The following is a 19,937-nucleotide window of genomic DNA, read 5'->3' as shown; positions in this document are numbered from 1 at the left end:
TAGGATGTTGCATAATCGCGTGCCTAAGCAGTCTTTGCGACATTATTTCCCTCAGTTATTCCATCTCGTTAACTTTCAGTGCTCGTGCACTAATCGAAAGCTACGTGCAAGATTATATAAAGGATGATAATTAAGAAAAAGATGATTCTACATGCAAAATAAATGAAAAAGAAAGAATAAAATTTTTTCGCTCGAAGCTTTGTTTTTGGAAATATCGAGTTTAAAATTTTTCTTTAAGTATACATGTACTTACTTAACCAATTTTGATAAGAATAAATTAATTAAACAGATTATTACAATCATACAAGTAAAAGTAAAAAAGCGAAAACATAGTATAATATATTTTCATTTAAAATATTATTTTCGAAAAAATCAAATTTTAAAATTCAATGAGTACATGTGTATTTAATTAATTCTTGATCGAATAAAAATGATTTAATTATTCATATGATAATTTTTTTTTAAATATCGTGTTGTAAAAAAATGTTATCAAGTTTTAATTTTATGAAGTCAACTTTTATGAAGTTTTTCTCGTCAATTATAATAATAATTCGTACGTGTATTTGTTTGTAGTATAAATGAATGTTGATGATACACCGATGATCAGACCTTTGATTCACAGGTGCATATACTGGAACAATATACATACTTCGAATACCAATAATTATCAGACTATATTTTTAGCACCTTAGAACATGAGTGTGAATCATAGAATGCAAGACAGGTGACAGTCGGTGTGTAGGTACGTTAAATATTGATTAACCTATTGATAAATCAAAACTTTGGGAATGTAGTAACACGAAATTAGATGGTATTATTGAAAATCCATTTAATTTGAGATATTATTAGTAATAAATAGCATATAAAGTTTTTCTAATATTTGTTTTGTTTTTCTAATATTTAAAGTTAATCAAGATGAAATGTTTATTTTAAATTTTATTCAATATTGATTTATTGAATCACGTCGAAGAAGAAAAAACTTGTTGCATACATTTGTTGAATTTTATAATTATTGTATGTATTTATCTTTTATGAATATGAATTCGAAATACATTATATTTTCTAAAAATATAAATTTAATATTTATTATAATATATATAAATATATAGTTCAATATTGATTTGTAGAACTGAAGAGCAATGATCCTTTATTAGAAATTAAATTAAAAGAAAATTCTATCTATAATATTTTAAATAGATTATCTAGTAACAGAATTTACTAAAAGTAACAGAATGTCAAATAGAATAAAGCTATTTATTTAAATTAAGTAATCAGTTACAATTATTATTATTAATACAATATACATACAATTAATACAATATACATACAATATATATACAATTATTAAGCTTACAATTATTTGACACTTATTGAAATATTAAATTTGTTATGATAAACAGATTTTTAACGGATGTTGTGTATGATTCATATCTAAAAATAAAACAGAAAAGGGGATTGCAGCATTTAACTATTATAAAAGGGAGTCGCATCTCAAAATATATTGGGAAACTAATTATAATCTTTAGGATCCCAAGCTGTGAAAATCTGTGTAAGATTCCAAACGAGATTTCTCTACTGATTTTTCTAAAATTTTTATCATATCCAAAATATTTAAAATTATAGAAAGATTGATATTTAATAATTTTCTTAAATACTTTTAATATTTATACAAAAAATATAACATGAAACAAAAAATTCAAATTATTTTCATATCTTAAGAATTAAAATAATATGTATAAAATAAAATAAAATATAATTATTTTATTAAACAAAAAAAAATGAATTAGAATTTTATTACATTCTTTTATTCTTTTAAGCTTATACTTATTATCATTTATAATTAATACATAAAGTCCACAATGAAATAAAATTAATATTCAAAGAAATTAAATAGTTGTAAAAAAATTAATTAATTACTTGGATATACAAATGTATTATATTTCAATTCTTTGATAATAATGACGAATGAAATTGATACATTCACAATCTTTTTATGAATACCTATGTCATATTTGCGAACAGATGCAGCATTAAGTTTACCGACAAAGAGTAAGCCGATATATGCGGTAAATCTATATGTATTCATCTTTCAAAGTCAAACAAAGACTTATGTCTCTGAACGAGTGAAAAAAAAGAAAATGTTCGATATGATATGTATCCAGAATGAGAAAAAAATATATATCTTTTAAAATATTTTTGTCCTGATATTTTAAAATCTTCTGAAAAATATTTTTGTTTTGAGCGTGATCATATTATTTTTGATGGATTTTTCCAGTTTTGTATATTCAATAACTGAAAATTCTGATTAGTTTGTGGTAAATATAATTTTTGATTCTTTTTTTTTTTTTTTTTTTGTAAAAATTAATACAATTATATATTCAAATTATTGATAGCCAAATATGTTTAAATTTTAATTTCAGAAAGAACTTAAAGTTAAAAAATGAAATATTTTATATAAATATTATCCAACAGCTATTTTTTTCTTTCATTCTCGATTGCATAAATAATTGCATAAATGGTTGCATAAACAACTGTTTGTATGAAGGAATGATTGGATACTCGTATCAATTTTTTTACATTCTTTTATTTATTTATATATAATATTTAAATATTTAATATAAATTAAATTCGAGTTAATTTTCAAAGATCGATTGAAAGTATTAATTAATTTTTTTTCGAACTATACTTATTAACTAATTAAGACGTTATATAAGATTGATCTGCAGATATTTCGTTGGATAAGAAGTAAAACTCTTATCGCTTCTGAAAAACTTCCGCTATATACTTACATATACAAGTAACCTTCTATAAAAGACCAGTTGAAAATATATTTCTGTTAAATATAGTTCTTTATTCAGTATTAAAGTTTGTACAAATATTTAGAACAAAATAATGTTACAAATAATAATAATATAAGATTATAAATTTTAATATAGGTGATAGATATCAAGTAGAACTTTACAAATGTTAAATGTATTATATTTTTGAAGATATATATAATAATACTATACATTTTTTCCAACGATTTTGTTATTAATTTTATTATTTGATATTTATAAGAATTATCAAATTTAAAATTTAATATTTTCATATTTTATAATTTTTATTTTGTATTACAAATCTCATTGATAAATGTAATATTCAGTCAGTATCTACGTATATAAAATTTCTTCTATTTGGATAGTTTATATCTATTGATACTATAAAGTTTAATTAAATTTAGTATCAAATTCAAACTTGAAAAATATGCAAGATTTCGTTTTCAACAATTGAGAAAAACTATATTTTATATATAATACAATATTTATTTATTTTTTCTGCTAGAAATAGTATTTTTATTAGTATTTTTATCATTTACATATAATCAAACAAATAAATAGCAATATATTTTCTAACATTATAAAATATTTTATTTCTATTTTTATATAGTAATAAATATAGATTAAAACATTTTTTTATTTAAGAAATTTTCTTATTTATATTCTTGACGATGCATTTACATTTTTTTCATAATGGCGAGACATTATTTCGTCACGAAACGTAACATTCCTTCTTCGCGGAGTCAATTTTTAATTTGAATGTGAATTACGCGATGTGAAATATGCGTCGGTTGCAGAATGTCGTTTCGATGAATGCTGACAGAAAGAATTAAAAAAAGCAAAGACGAGTCGTAGTATGATACTAAGATGTTTCTTTAGAAATTTTTCATCTGGCAAGTGCATTCATAGAAAAGAAAAACTTAATGAATCAAAAGAACTCTGGTCCATGTTATCGTCATTTACATGACGAGCATTAAAATTTATCGGTTTTTCTTTTAAGCATTTACATTTTTTTTTTAATATTAATGCTGAAGAGAAAGCAGAACTTATAAAAGACGAGAGAAAGATTTGATTAATATTATTTTGGGTATTTAATATTTCGTTGATTTTTTGATGAGTATAAGATTTACTTAATCACTTAAGTCAAATTTTTATTAAAAAAAATATATGCCAATACGATCGAAAATTTAATTTCTGCACGACAAAAATTTCATTAAAAAATTATCAATGAATTTTTTATTATTCCAATGATTGCATGTAGATTATATTTTATACTTATTATAAAATTGATTTCGTAATATAAGCGTGTATGTGATCGAAAATTTCACTTATAAGTTGTAGAAATCTTGTTGAAATCTTATCGATGAATTTTTAGTGAAAGATAATTATCATAATGTATGTTAATAATTATAAACCATCTATAAAAAGCATTGCCTCATTTCGTGTAAATTGAGTGCTTACATTTACGTGCGTTGTCATTATTGTTACACTTATAAAATTGTTCGATATAGAATACTTTTGGAATTCTTATCATTCTATTCTCTTTTCAGACTTATCTTATCAATAAGGGTCGCGTTTTCAACGATTCTTCGTAAATATCGCAAAGAAATATATTTGATCGAATGAAAATACTCTATATCGTTTTCTTACGTATTAAATGAATGATCTTCGTGATTGCAAATAAATTTCGTCTAGTCATTTTCAATTAAAATAATATATCTTTTTTTTTCTTCTTTTTTATTTCTTTGTATTTATCGCAAGTATAAACAATAATTAAGTTGTTACATAGCTGTTAATTAAAAATTTATTCAATAAGCAGTTGCTATTTGACTTTTTTACTTTGAAAAATGGTATGTTTATTAAGCAAATTGTAGAGTGCAGTATTTCGTTGTGATACAATATAATTTTTTTTTTAACGTAATCATTAATTTATATATATACAGTAGTTGTATTTACATTTCATTGGATTTGTATATATTCAAAAATGTTATAATTTCACATTGTTCTTAATTATGAAAATGAAATGTGAAACAGGATAAAAAATGATTTCATTGAAAAATAAGAATATATTTATTTAGAATTTTAATTCCAACTATTATTTTAATCGCTTATTTTAATTTATAAATATAATCTAATCGTTTGAATAAAATATTTCTAACATAAATTATAATATAGATTATAATTTAATTAAATTTCTAATCAATTTCAAATATTTTAATATCTTTTAAAGATAACTATTCTAAATAGATATCTAAATATAGGCAAATTTTTATAGATATTATATATTCCATTTCCATTTCCAAGTCATTTACATTATTGTTGCATGTGTTAATATTAACAAATCACATAAAATTCCATCACATCATATTGGTTATCAATCTCTTGATGATTTTATATTTTTATTTACGCAATTCATTTTATCCCTTTATGTTCTTCGATTCCATAAATTTCGTTCGTGATCGAACAGAACATTTTTTTTTCTTTTTTTTTTTTCGTTGTTAATACGCAGACGATAATTGTGCAATAGAATAATCGGAAAATGAAAAGATTTATAAGTGGCGCGAGATTTGAAAACTTTGCGTGCATTGCTGTGATCTGATCAGAACGACGTCCTTCAATTTCGTACAGTAGTAAACGTTCATTTAAATCAAACAGCCATGCGTCCATTTCAAAATTTATGCATCTCATTAATTTTTTTTTATTTGCGCTGATTTAAAAAATATTTATGGTTATATGGTAATGTGATTTTATCTAAAGAATGAACAATTTCAACTAGACAAATAAGAAGAGAATAAATTTAAATACATTTTCTTTTTATACAATTTTATATTTTGTTATAAATTTTTAATGTACAGATTTTTTTAATGTATACATTACAAAATTTAATATTATTTTATAATATTTTTTAAAAACTAATAATTGAAAAAAAAATATCGTTTCAACGTAATTATTAATCATTTATTTTTTCTTTATTAATGTAATACAATTTTCTTGGATCGATATTTTATTTTTTATAGCATAATAAATAATAATTAATTAGAATTCAAAAAAGAATTCTTTAAAAAACTTTATTATAATAATAAATTAATATTTAAAAATATTCCATTACAAGTTTTCACATCATAGATCTTAATATATAGAATTCGTTTAGAAAAAACTCGTAAAGATATTTATGTTGAATTTTATATTAATTTTATTGCTTATTTTCAATAACTAAAGATTTCTAAAGTTTAGCAATACATATTTCCAATTTTCTTATCATCACATTGATAATCTTTTACGAGTGGAGGAACTAATAGAGAAACATGGGATTAGGTCACGCTTAAATGGAATAAACACTGGCTAAGTTAAATGGAACAGTATCTATGATTGCCTACCGCACCCTTTTCTATCTCCGGCCCAACCCTTTTGGTCACCATAGGGGATTGCTCCGGTTACAACGATACTCGTTGTCCTACGTCTTTAATCCTTCTTGTCATTCAATCCTTCTTGCAATTTTATATCGAACTCGATTCGTTTGCTCACTTTTTTATTCCAGCCATGATAAACATGCTAATAAAATTATCGATATTGTTGATATTCATAAATGTGAAAAGATAAGAAGTGAGCATAATAAAAGGGTTAAAATTGAGATTTAATAATCATTAATCTTTAAAAAAATATTTATTTTTTGAGTATCTTAGAAAATTAAAAGTTACGGTGAATATAAACTGTTAATTTCAATTAAATTCCCAATGAAATTTATTTAATATAGATAATTGCACAAAGATAATATATATCTTTGTAATATAAGATAATATGTATTAAAATAAAATATATATATTGATAAATGATATGAACAGTGTGTTTCGAATCGCGTAAAAATTAAAATATATTTTCGATTATAATGGTCTTTATCCATTATTCATTGAATATGTTATACTAAGTCTCCAATTCTTAATGATACTCCTGCTTTATTTCTAATTTAACTATCATCACAATTTCCTGCATCAACCATTACTGTACGAGTACTTTTGTCCCTCGATGTACCTCAATTTCTCTCGGATACGTTCGAGGGATGAAAGTGTTTTAATTGGTGTTTATAAACGGAGAGTCATGAATATCGGCCAGATTCGTTCGTTTCTCGATCAAGTTTAAAACAGGCAATCATCGTTTCAATAACGTTCCCAAGATAGCATTTCTACGAGATCCTAAGCGAGATTAGTTCAGGCTGTATCGTCGATTGATCGACCAATGTCGATACTGTGTCGTTTCCTCGAACAATTATCACAGGAATTAAGGGACAATTTACTAGTGAATCGCGTTAGAGGAGCGTCCGTTTCGATCTCGCAAAGAGGCGCGTCAAAGTGAGACTGTGTCGCTCATCGCAAGGCCGTAGTGTGTATTATGAACGTCTAAAAGGGGTAGAGACAGGCCGTCCATTATGCATGCTTGCACAATGGATACGTATCTAGGCCTGCCACCGGTTTTATTAACCGTTTGACAGCCCGGGATGTATTATCGTGTAAAAATGACGTAAACAGAGAGACGCCAGCTGTTGATACATAGGGAAAAAGATGGCTTCGATTTCGAAAAATCTACAGAATTATCTATTCCAGAAATCTTACATCGTAGCAAATCGTAGCAAAACTAATATTGATTGCGAAATTTAAAATTTTTATTTAGACTCGTTGTTAGATATGTACAATTTGAATTTATGTTAAGGAAATGGATTCGGTGGTTGATCGATATAAAATTCAGAACGAGCGATGGATTCAAAATATAGAATTTCAATTTTTCGGAATTTAGAAGATATTTAAGCGAAAGCACGTTTCGTTTATTATCTAATTATCTGTTTAATCATACTTATTTATCGGAACAATTTAGATAGCAAAATGGCTTTGAACAACGATTGACACTTTTTTGTTATCGAGACGATTTTCCAAGAATGTGATAATTAATATTCCATGAGATTTGATATTTCGAATCCATATTTTATATCTATATATCTATAATTTTATATCTATAATCTTATGAAGTTTGATCTTGTTTGCTGAATAATTTAGGTTAGGTTTAACTTAGAAGTTTATAGTACTATGTATTATCTTATATATCGTAGTTACTCGTTATTTCTCGAATGTTGTTTAATCTTACACAGCAATCGTACTATTATATATTTGTTACATATGTATAAGTACTTGGAAACATGAATTTCTGTATTTGCATCAATTAGCAACCGCAACTAAGAAGTGAAACGTAATAAGAATTGCTTTGTTCATTATATAATCGTGTTTAAATCTATCTTTAAACAATGGATTATCTATTTTTCCACTCTACATACATTATAAAAGAATTATCTTATTATAAGATACAATTTGATGTGAAAATATTAAGCGTGAAAATGAAAAGAAAAAGTATATAGAAAATATTCTGTAATCGGGGGGAAAAAAAATAACAATACAAATTACCAAATAGCATTATCAAATTTTTCCAGAACATTTTTATTGCAAACCAGCCAAAATGAATAGCTTCGTCTTTGTTACGCAAATGGACGGCGTTAATCAAATTTAAGGTTAGGTTGAATCTTTATTGTTACATATGTCAAACGTTCGTTATTATTAAGTTTTCAGACATTATTTTTTTCATCCATATATTTTAAAATTCCCCACAAAATTAAGTACGCGATCATAAAAGAGATCAAATTGTCAAACATTTCTTTATTAATGATTTTCTTCAAGTGTATCGCGTTTCAAAGAAATTATCGGAAATTTCTTCAATTCTTCATCGTATGTCACCAAGTTATTTTAATAATAGTTCCTCAATGTATCGTTTGTCACAGTAACTCGATAAATCATCATGCATTTTCATCGTTTGATTGAATGAAATAATTTTACAGTGACAAACGAACAAAATGGAATCGTGTCGTCTCGTGGTGATATATTATTGGCATGTCCATTTTTGACGTAAGCTCAGGCGTAAAGTCAGAAGTGAGGGCCACACAGAACGATAGCACATTTCGTCTTTTCATTACTTCGTCACGCGATCTTCTTAGTCCGATTCCTCCTGTTATTCATAAATATTACTTTTAATTTCGGTCATCACGACTGGTTTTTGATGTAATTGGCCAAATCATTCGAAATATTTATTCGATGATAAAATTCGATATAAATATTGGAAGATAATAATCATTAACGTTTTAAAGTGTGAAAATTGTTTCTTGATTATTGATAGGAAAAGTTTTTATTTTTAATTAAAATTTATGAGGAAAAAATTCTAACACTTATTTTTTGAATAGCATTAATCCATTTAATTAATCAACGATTAATAATTAAGATAGGATTAATGGAATTAAGTCTGAATTGATATCATTTAGAAATTGTGTAATTTTAAAATACTATTTCATTTTAATGCACATTCTATGTTTTACGTAGAAAAAAAAGCATCGCAGCAAAAGATATAAGATGAAAATTAAAAAAATTACATATTCTAACTTTATTATTTGAAAATTAATTTAATTAATATTTACGAATAACTATTATAATATATAATGTAAAATATTTTACATTATATTTTACATTTTATTTTATTTTAATCATTAATTAATGTATTCAACGTGATTCGAAACTCGAGAAAATAATGATAAGAAAGATAAAATTCACAAGGCTTTTGAAACAGTTTCTTCTCATAAATTTTGTCGCAAAGTATATAAAAGAATCGTTTGACGTCAAATAGATTCACTGCGTCAATATTATGTAAAAAAAAAAAAGAAAAAAAAGAAAAAGAAAAAATCATGTAATCATTCTTATATTTCTGATTATTTTTTTTTTTTCTGGAAGATTCTACTTCATGATAATTTACGACAATAAAATCTTCTGTGAAAACACACGTGTTAGACCGATAACCAAAATGGTAGACTTACTCAATTATTTTGTCGCTAAATCACGCAATAACGTTATTATTTGGGTAATAATATTTAAATTAAGAAGTACGTATGCTTCTTAATTTTATGAGTACATATTAATACATATAAGAAGGGAATGAACTTGAAAAAAAAAATCATAAAAAAAATAGATATCATAAAAATTTTATCAATAATTCTTTTAGAATTTTAGAATATATGTTAAGTATTCATATATGTATATTATCATATATTCGATTTATAATTATATTATGAATATTTATGAAAAATTTAAAGATTTAAAAACATGTATATAATAAAATAAAATTGAATGTATATAATAAAATAAAATTAAAAAAATATAAAAAATATAAATAATGTATATTATTTGTATATTGTTATAATATTTATATAGGTGTAATAAATTTTTATTTAAATTTCTTTTCTGTGGCTATAATCATAAAAATATAATAAAAATATAAATTTACACGAATATTCAAAGTTTATAATAGAAATTTTATACTTATATGAAATATAATGAAATTCTTGTTTATATATTTCTGTAATAATTGATTGGATTTTGCTGAGAAAATCGTATAATAATTTTTATATATAATTATATACATTGTATTTTATCTTCACATGTATTTTTCACAAATAATTGATATTGAATTTAAAAAAATTATTGATATTAAAACAACAACGTCACAAATATATTTATTTTCTGAAAAATGTGAAATTTTAAATTACGCGATTAGTAAAACATTTTTTTAGTTTATTTTAAACTAGCAGATTGCATATGATTTTATACGATAAACTGTAAACTATTTGTATAAATATTTAATGAATAAATTTTATGAAATATATAGTTCACAACGGAAATACGAAGACTGCTCCATTCTTGTCAACCGGAAGTATTGATTAATCACAGTCTTGCTCGAAACGTGATACCGATAAGACATAGAAAAAAATCTGTCCACTGTAATTCATCAATTATTCTATATTCTATATCCTCCTATAAACATGTATATCTTTTTAAGACTTTAATTATTTAGAATGGTAGAATATAGACAATCAATTATATAAAATATATATAACTTTGTTTTATACCATCTTTTATTCTCAATACAATTAATATTCAAAGACTTACAATTGTTTCACTGAAACGTTTGATATATTTTTCATTTAACATAAATAAAAAATAGTAAGAATTATTTTTGAATTTTTATTTTTCTCATTTAAAAATAAAACATGAAAGAAAACTTAATTTTTTTCTATCTTTTAATATTATAACTTTTATATGTATATAATAATAATAATAATATAAAAATTCTTTAAATTGTCTATGAAAAAAAAAATAAAATAAAATATTTATAATACATTTAAATATCCATATGTATTCCCCCATTCTTTCTTATGTTGAATCATTCAAAACGAAATCGAAACTTGACATGATATTTATAATTTTGAGACACACGTTTAATGCCAATTTTAAAAACATCGTCACAGAGTGATGTGACATTTCTTATTTCCTCTTTTCGCCGTTACATGATACAGGTTATTACCTTCAACCATAAGAGATTTTCGACGATGAATATATTTATCGACGCTGACATATCGTAACAATTTAGGACAAAAGTATTCGAAAATGTCGTAACATGGCATTTGTAAAATGTCACTAGTACGATTAACAGCCTTGTTTAGAAAGGGCCCTACAAACAATTGCAAACTATTGTTATCTGAGGTATTTTGGGCTTCATGTGTATTCTAATTTCAATTTTTTCTGATATAAATATATTAACATAATAAAATTATATAATATTTATTCTTACAATATTTTAATTCACTACTTTCTAAAAATATTTCCTATTATATGATATAATATTTTTTATATTTCTTTATTTTATATAACATTTTATATAATTTTATATTAATCATATATACTATTAGTTTTGCATGCTATATTAAATAAGAATTATTATTATTTATTATTATTTTATTTTTTTATTAATTTTATAACAAATAATATATATAATACACAAATATTATATAAATATAAATAAAATCGTATAAATATTTTATATGATATAATAAAAATATTTTTAACATGATGATATTATCGTGAGTAATAAATATTATATATTTCTGATTTCTATGAAATTGCTTATTAAAATAATTTCATGCACATGCACATTTACTCAATTATATATTTAGAATTTTTTTTCAAATTTTAACAATCTTTTTTAATTTTAATAATCTTAATGAGAAATGATAAGTGAAGAAAATTTTAAAATTAAATTTATATCGACAGTAGATAATGGATAGATCGTAGAATTCTAAAGATCAGATATTTGCAAAATATAATCTACTTAACATAATAAATGCGTTATGTACGAGAATAACACAAGTTCTTCGCGGAAGCACATCCTCATTAGGTCGCTGACTGAGCATGACTGAAAGTAGCTGCGATTACGCTTTTGGAGTCCCATGGAGAACGTAATCGAAACGCCTTTGTTCTTGGATTATCGAGGTCATTCGTGATTATTTATTCTTTTTGCTTTTTTTCACGCGAGTTATTTTAAATTCAAATGATAATTAACCAATGAGTTGGTAGTATTATTTTAATAGTATTCTGTTTACTCATAGTTTTAATTATGAAATTAATTGAAATTCGAAAAATTTATTTTTCTTTTTGCATTTAACATTGTCTTGCTTATAAATTCATCTATAATTTAAATTATGAAGTTGTAAATATTTTAAAATTAAGTAGAACATAATATTTAAAAAGTGCCAGAAGTAGTTAATAAGCATTTATCGATTGCATATTTGCTTATACTTTTAAATATACAAAGATGAAGACTAAAGATAATATTTTTAAAAGGAAGTTCTGAAGTTCCATTAACAAGTTTTTTAAAACAAATTTTTCAAATTTTTTCATTCTTTTTCCAAAAAATGATAAAACAGATAAGTATTTAAAAAATTTTATAATATTTTTTAACTATAATAATATAATAAACAATATTATTAATTATAGTTAAAATAAAATTAAAAAAATGAGAAAAAAAACTAACAATTGCAATTAAAAATGTTGTGTATCGTGTAAATTTTTGCGTTTTCTTGTCACAACCGGCGTGGTTTCCCCCACTCAAAGGAAGTTTTTTCCTCGATCGAGGCGCACACCGATGGAGAAATGCCGCCTTGCCGTTTTGCTCGTCAGTTGAGAATGGCGTAAGCTTCCGACCGGACGGTTTTTCCGATCGGTGAACACGCTAAAAACGTTTCTCTTCTTTCGTGAAACACGAAACACGCGAGGGTCGGAATTGTGACGCGCGAGTTTGTTCTCAGATTCCTCTTCTATATTTATTTTATTTTTTTCTCTTCTTAACAACAACGACCATTGACCGATAATTTTACGCGATTTTAATAAGTGCCTCTCTTTTTGTTACGTTAATATAATAATATACTTATTAAACGAAAGGAAAAAAAATAATAAAATTCATATCGTGATATCGAGTGTTTATGACTAACGGATTTCTGCAATTTTCAAGTTTGAACTTTCATGAATTCGCGGGAATATTCAACGAACTTCGTGGTTATATCTAACATTAGTGAAACAAACGACTTGAATATAACCAATGCAAAATAACTCGTTTCTTTTTACATGAATTAAAATAAATAGATAAATAAAGTGATCGTGAACTGATTGAAATTGAACGTAACGTCGACCTAACCTCGAAAGTTGTTTTTTTCGATAGTCCTCGAATTTGAGTGTTTTACTTCGATCATTTCTACGCAAACAAATCTATTCGATAAAAATCAACACGAAAATCGCGAACATCGTTAAAAATTGTTGATAGAATTGGTTTAAGAAAGTTTCTTTGCGACAACGTGGTTTCGAAAGTACATAGTGATTTCGTTGCCGCTCGACACCTTGAATCCATCTGAGCGAAGGTGGTCGATCGCTGTGAAGGATTTCTCACAACCTTGACCCACTGGGATCAATTCGTTGTTACGATTATAAGACACGAACAATGCTTCGAATCGAAGCCTTATAGATATCTTTGATCAATGAACAAAGATGGTTTTCTTAGCTGAACAGTGAATGATCAAGAAATACATAATTCTCAAATGATTTTGTTCGAACAATGTTTTTGTGTGGAAAGAAAACGATTTTCATTGTGGAATAAATTGAAAATTATAAATATATATACATTTTTATTTTTGGTGATAAAACGTGAGACTGTCTAATGAGATTTCTACTATGCGAAGACATGATTTTTGGTGCTCTTCAAGGTATTTTATTATTCTTTATTTATATATAAAATTCAGAAATTTAATAGTAAAATGATTAGAAATACATAATTTTTACATTGTACATAAATATATGGAATGAATATAAAAAAAATCTTTAATCTTTCTATCGTAATAATTTTAGATTTATTTTAAAATTTATTTTATGAATGATATTTTACATTTTGTTATATTAATTTACATTACATTAGTATATTGATTTTATTTATTGTTATAATAATTCAAATTTATATTTTTTTAAAATTTTGAACAAATTATCTATTCGTACAAAAATTTCGATTTCACAAGATTCGTATGACATATTTGAGGTTAGCTGTATATATAAGAATATAGCATTGGAAGAATTAATGTATATTTAAAAAAGTTTTTTTTAAACTTTTAGATACTAATGAATTTGTATAATTGTATTTTAATATTTATTTATAGAAGTTTCATATAAAGTACATTATTTTGTATTATAATATAATAATTTTATTATTTTCTTTAAATATTTTGTCACTTATATCGCTTTTCATCTAAGACTTTTATTTATTTATTTATTGCCAAATATTAATTACTGAATCTTTCTTATATTTTTTATTTCTTTGACACAATTTAGAAATTTCAATTTAGAAATTTAAATTTTAATTATGATTTAACGCGAATTCAAAAATCTTAACCTAAATAATCTAATCTATCTCTTAATGTAACGTAACTTAATGTAACTTACCTAACTAAATCTCTTAACGTAACTTAACCTAACTAAAATTTGATTAAAATTTAAATATAAGACATTATTTGCATTTAGGATAATCATAATACGTTTAATTGTATTATTTTTATTTTTTAACATTTTAATTATATTTTATGTAATTATAATGATCGTTTTTATATATTTATAATTTATAATATTAATATTTATAAATATTAATTTGTATTTTTTTAAGAAATATCATGAATTTTTTTGATTGAAATATTTTCTAAATTCAAAACTGATATTCTTAACTTTCTCATCAAATAGTGCAAAAAATATATATATATACATACGAGTCGATAAAAAGTTTGTAATATTTATCAAATTTAGTCACAATGGTTACTTGATGTCCATAATTTTATTTGCGTGCTATCTTAACTGTTTGCGGTTCGAATCACGTTTGAGATTATAAGTTACATACTTGTAGATAAGCTTCAAACTTCAAAGGTGTTCATAATTTTCTTATAGTTTCATATTTTAGTAACCCACATACACAACAAGAATATAATAAGAAGTTTGCGTTGATAAATTTCTACTGAATTAAGTTTCTATATGGAGGAATATATTTTATGTTCCAAATGAAAAAAGTAGGACGTAGCATAATGTATGAGATTATACAAAATAACATATAAATAATCCAATTATACAAAACACACACGCACATATAATATTTCCAACGATTAATTATTCTTAATGCCCTAGTTTCTCTTACTACTTGTCCAACGATTAAATAAATTTACAACATTCGCGAATCATATGATAATCTTAACAATTTGTCAGGATCAATATCTCAGAGGGGTTGAGAGGCACTAAAAAAGAATTCATTGTAACGTACGATCGATGAGAGAAACGTTAACACATCGCTCTTCTCGGTTTCGTATTGAACTATACGATACCCGGCTGATTAAATACAGAACATTTATTTTCATTCCTCTTGTATCATAATTGTTATAATTCGATGAAATAAGCATTCGACATTCTAACATTGCATTATAAATTATGTAGTCTAAACACGATCGAAGTTTAAACAAAAAAAAAAAAAAATAAATAAATAAAAATATAATATATATGTTTCGATTTATAACTTTGATAATGTATGGATAATTTTTTTTAAAAAATATCAGATCATTTGATAGGTTATTTCCAATCCAAAATGAAATTTAAAAAAAATTTAAAGATTTATAAGTAATTTATATGTATTTTTAAAAATATCTTTATAGATCTATAAAGATCCTACGGTAGAATAATATATTTTATTAATACGTATAAATATATCTTGGTATGACATACTTATTTTATACTTCAGTTTAAAATTTTTTTTACTAGAAAATTGATGAAATTAAAAAAAAATGATTCTAAAAATTTTTAATAATAAATGATATAACATATTTTTTCCATGATTTCCTATAAATGAATATCAATCATTACTGAATGTTATTTAGTGTGTTTGTCTAAAAATATTTATTGAAAGATTTAAATTGAATTTAATATTTATCGTTTAAGTTTAACGTTTAAGTTATTTTGAAATTTATGAAAGAGAAATAGAATGAAAAAATTCGAAAAAAATGATAAAACCAGAATCATGGATCATGATAGAGAGATACGATAAACTCGAGTAAAAGTAGAGGGTGTATAGATACGATTGGCAGTCAGCCAATCATGATATCATGAATGTATGCATCATGCGTATAGTCTGTGTTTTCCAAATGAGCTTCCGTCATAGGAGGGAATACTTTCATTTCGCAATGAAATCCGTAAAACATTGGGCGTTAAAGCAAAGCGTATTTTTGTTTTACACTTTTTTACTTTTTAACTTTAAATATTTATTAAATATACTGAATTAAATTTTTCTGATTCAATTGAAATTTTTTTATTATCCAAATATTCTATTAATATTCTGTTTGCTTTCAATATGCTAGTATTTAAGCTCAGTAGTAAAATTAGAATAATTTCATTATTATTTAATATAAAATTGATATATTTAAGTAAATACCTTATTTGCAATAATATGAAGAATGAAAATTACTAGTAAATATAGTAAATATAGTAAAAATTAAAGATATATTTCAGAATTCTATCTAGAAAACAATAAGATTATTAAATATAAATAAAATTATGATTTATATATATTTTTAGATATTATATATACTTATTATTTTCATTAGATTTAATTATAATTATCTTTATTCATAAAATATATTTAACTATAAATTTCACTTTCTAAATTAAATTTAGAATTCTCAAAACAATTGTAAAATAATCTTCATTATTATCACTAACATTCCAAAGCGTTCAAACAATAAATTAATATTACTAGTGACATTTTACATGCTACAAGTTATAAATAATCAGTATAGCTAATAAATTGTCTTGCATAACAGTTTGTATAAGTACACGAATAAAATTTTACAAGTCAATTTTTCAAATTATACTTATGAATTTATTTCATTTGCAATTCATACTACTTCATGTGAAATCGGTAAAATTTATAAAAAAAAAACCTATAATTCGTACATAATTCATATATCTACTAAATTTAGAGAATTTATCAAGAAACTTCTTTCAACAAATTAAAAATTATTTCCTTTATAATCTTCACGACATGAAAAAAATCTTTATATTTTCCCAAACATTATTAAATACTTTATTATTAAATTCTTGTATTATTTTCTTTATAAACATAATGTATTATTTTCTACATTATTGTGTTTTAAAAATAAAACTTCAACTAATTATATTAGAATCTAAAATTATCTTGTATCTAAAGTCAATTTTCATAATTTTGAATCCATAATAAAAAGATCAAAATTAAAATTCGATTCATGTAAATCCAGGCTACTATACCAATTTCAACTATCCATTCTGATTTTTCAAACGATGTTAAAAACGAAAGAAATATGAAAGCTTTGTCTATTTACGTGTCTAATCATTGGAACTTAAAAAAAATATCAAATTACATTCCAATGAATATAAGCTTAATCTTTCTACCATTTCAAACGAAATGCATTGTTCATATCAAGTGGTAGTCATAATAATAACGTTTTATTAAACGATAAGTTTAGAGTGGTTATTCATCCATCATGCAAAAAGGAATGAATCATTAAATTCTAACGTCAAGAGACATCTTCCAGAATCTCGTTTTCTTCGTTCACCATTCTTTATTATTCTTGTATATTCGTTAAATCGATTCTTCCATTATCTTTGTTCTAATCGTTGTTTTTCGCAATTGTCTGAAAAACAGTTTCAATAGCACATCATAATTCTGTATTTCATCCAATCAACTATGTTCCCCTCTTGAAAAGATTGAAAAACGAAAACAAATTCGAAATCCGTGATCTATATTGAATTTGGCCTGAAATCATTCGTCTTCCAATCAGCAATTGTACATAACAGTCAATAGTTGCACAATCGGGCAATATTAACTTGAGATTATGGTTGTATTAGTCATTTATATAATTGTTAGAAGACGATTTTGCGATTAATTAGATTGGCAAAACATATTGATTTACCAGACATTTGTTACGTTATGAGTTTATTAACCTGATTCACAAAATTAGAATAAAAATAAATTACTCGCAATAAATAAATGATTATGCTCTATTTTTTATTTTTTATTTTTTAGATATTGAAAGATTGAAGTAGACTGAATTTCTTATATATTATGGTACGTGGATAATAGAATAGTAAATTTCGATATATTCTTATGATACCATAAAACAATTAAAAAAATTTGATATATAAATATATATTTATAAAATATATATTTCTTAACTATGTGGTATGAAATATCAAAAAATGTGAAAATATGGAATGGTTAGCTGGAGATTTCTGAAATAATTTTAAATATTTTCTTTTGAAAAAAATTTTCGTTAGAGCTTTGTTAATGAGTTATTAACATTGGTCAATCACAGAGCGCGTAGACTAGTTAAACTGCGATGGTAGTGTTGGGTATGTGCTGCTAGTTGAGCACAAACAAATCTAAATAATATATTAAAGAAAATCTGTTGAATATAATAAATGTAAAAGAAGAAATTGAAACGTGCTAAAGGATATGAGAAGAATTTTTAATCATTTCCTTTATTTATCAATTCTTCTTTCTCTTATTCTTTCGAATAGATATTATTTGTCATTCATTTGTTAGAAAATTTTATATTTGTATATCACAATTTGATATTGTATTTTGAATAACGAACTTTATTTGTTCTATACGAACAATTAATTAGTTTAATTATTTCTAAATAAAATATAATTCGATATAATTTTTTTTTCTTCCTATAAAAAATTCACTTTTTAAAACGAAAGATTATTATAACTACGTCAATTCTAAATATAATATCATTTACAAGAAGATCAATTAGAAGATATTTGTACAGGCATATTCGAAATCTCTCGAAGAAAGATAACGTAAAACCTCATGCGATATCATCGAGATTCAAAGTTAACAACACGATCACGAAAGCAACAATAAAAAAAAACACATACATAAGAAAAATGAAATTGAAAAGATATAAAAGATGTAACACATAATAAAAAATTATTCATATCATGACATTGCTTCTATTGCGGACACAAAAAAGGTGAAGTGATTGTGAAGTTGCGGAGAACGAGAATGTTAATACGAGAAGGATACAAATTATTGGTGACCATTTGAAACGATAAACGATGACAGAGCGTTTATCGAGTATTATAACGTGAATTTCGTTATCTCGACTGTTTTATAACATGAAATGTTTCGCGTTATGATATTTGCAGCGACGTGAGAGATACCTTTGCTCCTTATCGTCGTCAAACATTTGTCGTGGCGATGTGTCGTACAGAAATAATACTATTTTTTTTTCGACTTATTTGTTTTAACCACTCGTGCACGACAAATATTGAGATTTCTCATCTATTATGACGGGAAATTTGAAGAAACTTTCGCTATATTTCCTTTTATGACTAATATTAAATTAGTTGGTATTTATGATGTAATATATAGAAAGAAAATAGAATTATTTCATTTTATTCATTTTTTTATTTATTTTTTAATATTGTAGTTTGTTTTAAGATATGATAGTTATTTCTTCAAAGTTTGAAAATTGATAAATATTGTCTATTAAATTTAGTTTAGTTAAAAAATATTTTTATAATATAAATTTTATAAATTTTTATTCAAATTTAACATTGATTTAATATAATCGATGATAATTATATTAGA

General features: G+C 23.9%; 1 protein-coding gene across 11 annotated transcripts in view; it reads left to right on the top strand.

Moving 5' to 3' along the window:
• Positions 1–19,937, top strand: part of LOC107998287 (phospholipid-transporting ATPase ID) — a 66,754-nt gene that overhangs the window by 12,668 nt on the left and 34,149 nt on the right. For 6 of the 11 annotated variants that reach the window (XM_062076119.1, XM_017057481.3, XM_062076118.1 and 3 more), the window contains exon 1: positions 12,901–13,989. The exons of 2 other annotated variants lie outside the window; for them this stretch is intronic. The gene's annotated coding sequence lies outside the window, so the exon portion shown is untranslated. Of the gene's footprint in view, positions 1–12,896; positions 13,990–19,937 lie in introns of those variants that run through there. 3 more of the 11 variants (XM_062076125.1, XM_062076123.1, XM_062076122.1) reach the window with 1 other exon arrangement.

This window comes from Apis cerana, linkage group LG6 (assembly GCF_029169275.1).
Source record: "Apis cerana isolate GH-2021 linkage group LG6, AcerK_1.0, whole genome shotgun sequence".
In the NCBI taxonomy this organism is placed as follows: domain Eukaryota; kingdom Metazoa; phylum Arthropoda; class Insecta; order Hymenoptera; family Apidae; genus Apis; species Apis cerana.
The sequence above is the reverse complement of the archived record's forward strand: the minus strand, read 5'-3'. Positions and strand labels throughout refer to the sequence as shown.